This window comes from Acanthisitta chloris, unplaced genomic scaffold, assembly GCF_000695815.1.
Source record: "Acanthisitta chloris isolate BGI_N310 unplaced genomic scaffold, ASM69581v1 scaffold16825, whole genome shotgun sequence".
Classification (NCBI taxonomy): Eukaryota; Metazoa; Chordata; class Aves; order Passeriformes; family Acanthisittidae; genus Acanthisitta; species Acanthisitta chloris.
Genome location: NW_008675544.1, coordinates 58131 through 61856, shown reverse-complemented (window position 1 = coordinate 61856; position 3726 = coordinate 58131). Strand labels below are relative to the sequence as shown.

At 42.9% G+C, this 3726-nt stretch overlaps 1 protein-coding gene across 1 annotated transcript in view; it reads left to right on the top strand.

Annotated features, from left to right (window-relative positions):
* Positions 1 to 3069: 3069 nt before the first annotated feature.
* The window catches only part of PPFIBP1 (PTPRF interacting protein, binding protein 1 (liprin beta 1)), a 35542-nt gene continuing 34885 nt past the window's right edge, over positions 3070 to 3726 (top strand). The window contains exon 1 of the mRNA XM_009075804.1: positions 3070 to 3152. The gene's annotated coding sequence lies outside the window, so the exon portion shown is untranslated. The remainder of the gene's footprint in view (positions 3153 to 3726) is intronic.

Genomic DNA, 3726 nt, shown 5'->3' with positions numbered 1-3726 from the left:
GATGTGGGAAGGCATCATATGTCCATTGCCTGCCGGTCCCTGATCTCTGCACCACTATAGGAGATGCCAGGACTGCTGTTCTTGGAAATAGCTGCCACGGCCTTTCTGTGTTATCCTTTCTCTATCATCTTTTTCCCTGCTAAAACAAAAGTCACTGACCTTCTTGCCTTTTCATACCTAAAATTAGGAGTTAGTACCGGGTATCGTGCAGAAGTTACAACAGTTCAGGCAAAACTGCTCTTGGGTTGTACACAAGGTTTTCTGGTTTTTGGTGTATTACAAGAGGTCTGGTTTTGTGCAGATTTTAGAAAATATTTCTGGCAATAGCCAGAAAAGATATCTTTGCACTCAGTACGCACACTTCGCAAAACGAAGATATCTGTGCAAGGTTTCTCCTAAAGGAAAGATGAATAGCCTTAAGTGTTTGACAGGATGAGAGGAAATGGCCTCAAGTTGTGCCAGGGGACATTTAGTTCAGATATTATGAAAAGTTTCTTCCATAAAAGGGTTATCAAACATTGCAACAGGCTGCCCAGGGAAGTGGTAGAGTCACCATCCCTGGAGGGATTTAAAACACGTGTGAATATGGCACTTGAGGACATGGTTCAGTGGTGAACATGGTAGTGGTGCTGGTTGACAGTTGGACCTGATGATCTTATTCCAACCTTAATGAGCCTATGATTCTATAAGCCCTTATATTTGGGTTTGTGGGAGAACAACCTTTGCTCCTGTCCTGTTTGGGGTTTCCATCACCTTCTCCCTCTTTCTTATAGCAATGCATCTTGAACTCCCCCTCTCTAAATGCTCCTATTTTAAAGCTGAGCAAAGTGGATTTTTTTCTGAGAAATGTGAACGGAGTTTAACAACAAAGGTGTCTTGGCAAGATGCTGTGCACAATGACTAACATTCTGCTTTAACACCTCGTTGGTTTTCACAGCATCATAAAGGCATTTTCATCGTTGTGTGAAACCAAGACTTCCCATATTCTCTTCACACAGCCTTTGGTTTTAGTTTATTTGTGTCTGGTTACACTGACTAGAGGTATCAGGAGGGTCAGTGCTTCAGGTGTTGATGTGGTGGTTGGGAGACAGGGAGTTGAGTCTGTGCTTTGGCAAGGACTTTCATAGAATCACAGAATGATCAAGGTTGAAAGAGACCTTTGAGATCATCCAGTCCAACTGTTAACCTGTCACTCCACTGTAACCCCTAAATCCTAAACAACATCCTTCAGTGCCAGATTCAGATGCCTCTTAAACATTTCCAAGGATGGTGACTCCACCACCTCCCTGGGCAACCTTTTCATGTTAGCCCTGGCAGGATCGAGGGCTGTCATTGCACTTCTGCTGCCTGCAGTGAGGGATGAATACCCGTTTCCTACATTAGACACACACACTGGATTGATAAATATGTTGTATATTACAAAACACAGATGCTGTTCTTGTGGAGGAGGAGTAAGTGCCTGAGATGTACCAGAGGACTCAAAGGAGAAGGGACTTAGGGTAGCAAAAGTAGGCAAAACCCTCAGTTTTGTGTTTTACATACAAGTCAAGTTACAAACTCTAAAGCATAATCTGTTAGTTGAGCAGCTAACAGGTTTATTTTGGAAGCTCTTTGACTTCTTTCACCTAAATTAAAGTGTTACAAAGCTGAAGATCTCACTGATCTTGAATGGCTTGAGCTAAACTGTAGTAGAAGTCAGGGGAAAAATAGGGTAAACTCAGAAGTTTAGAGAAATACTGCCTTGGTGCTTTAGTGTCTGGATGGTCAAGTGGCCTAATAGTGTGTTGCTAACTAATGAGATACAGTGTCATTGTGATATGAGGTATTAGTACAGATTACTAGAGGGCATCCTTTCTGGTGTATGCTCTAGGGATTTCGGGGAAGATATTATGGTCACCACGTAAAAGTTAATGCTTGGGAGACACATTTGCTACTGCTACTGATTTAAGAGCTGCCAGCCTGATTTCTTGAGGGCATTAAGGTGAGATCAAACACTTTTACCTCCTCCTGTTTGCTTTATGTCGAAGTGGTGCTGGTGGGAGTTTTATTCTTTCAGTTTCAAACAAGGCAGCTTCTCCCACCACCCAAGGTCAGACATGTAACTTAGAAAAGGAGTTTTAGCCAGCAGGTTTTCTGAGGTGTCCTTTGCAGTTAGGAGACATGAGCTGTGTGAAGAGAGTCAAAGCAGGAGCTGGAGGCTCCTGAGCAGTGGTGGCCTCCCAAGGCAGGGTGTGCTGCAGACTCAACGGGGCCTGGTTTCTTGTCATCACATATGCAGAAGGCAATGCATTGGTGGGTGTCTCTGCTGAACACCCTGGATTTCAGGGCAGCTTCTCAGACTCCTCTAAGTGATTTATGCAATGATGGGAACAAGAATTTCTTTTCTGAGCTCAGATCTGTTCGTGGCGACGATCACAAAGTGCTTTGAGACAGCTTTGAATATGGATAGAATAAAACCGTCTCACGGCTCAAGAGCATTGCAGTTCTTATGAAGAAAGTTGCTGATTCCTCTGAACTCTCTGATAGCATTAACATGTATTCTTGTTTCTCTCTAGCCCCAGGCATCTTTACAAAGACATGTGTTTAGAGTGTAGACGTTCACCCATACCCAGTAAAATGTGCCTGATGTAAGAGGATGTCTCTGACTGTGTGTGTGACTTGCAAGAAGCATAATAGACATTTTGTAGATTGTACATTTATTTTTTTCACTTGCCGAATGTCTCAGTGTATTTGTCTCTTTGCAAGTATGGCCTAACATTGTATATTGTTGAGTCCCAATTTTGTTAGCAAAATGCTGAATGCACAGTAAGTGACTTTTGCAGAATTGGGTCACCAGAAGGTTTTTCCTTTCTCATCTTTGAGCCACTGAACAATTCTTCCCTGAATGGTGGTTATGTGTTTTTTGTTGACAGTTTATTTGATTTGTAACCCTTAGGGGGCTGGAGAATACTGCAAATCTATTCTTGAACTGTGCAGACTGAACATACTCCCTAAGTGTGTGTTGATAACTTTGGATGACACTATGGTACAATTGCTGACTATGCAATATTTGTTGTCTTTTCCAGACTAATGGACATATATCTGGGAATGGAGATGTCTATCAAGAAAGGCTGGCTCGTCTGGAAAATGATAAGGAATCTCTTGTTCTTCAAGTGAGTTGTCACCCTAATTATTTTTTTCTGCTCTTGCATTCATGAGACTTTTTGATTGTATGTGATAAAACCTCTGAGAATTTATGTGCAGTTGTGATATCCTGGACAGTGTTCACAAGGCTTTCTGGTACCTGAGAGTTGACCCAGATTAAGGAGAGGTATGAATTAAGATTGCAGAAAAAATCTAAAGGCCTTTCTGTCTATCTGATCTCTCTTTGAATTTTGTTAGCTGAGCAGGTCTGCAGAACAGCCATCTATCTACATTCATGTGTATTGTTAAGATAACCATTTCCCATGATTATTCACATGATGCCTGTGTCAGGCAACAGATGTCCTGTCCTTACGAAAGGTGACAAAAGCAGCAGAACTATCCAGTGGGCAGAAGGAGACAAACAGCTTCTTGGAGGTCCTGCTGCTGGGCTGGAGTGGGTCAGCCCTGGGTGCTCTTGTAGCCAGCTTACTCTTGCTGTTGGAGCTGGGACTACCTGGCATCTCTTGGACTCACAGGTGTCTTGTGTCGTGGTTTAACCCCAGCAGCAGCCAAGAACCACACAGCCTCTCACTCACTCCCCCA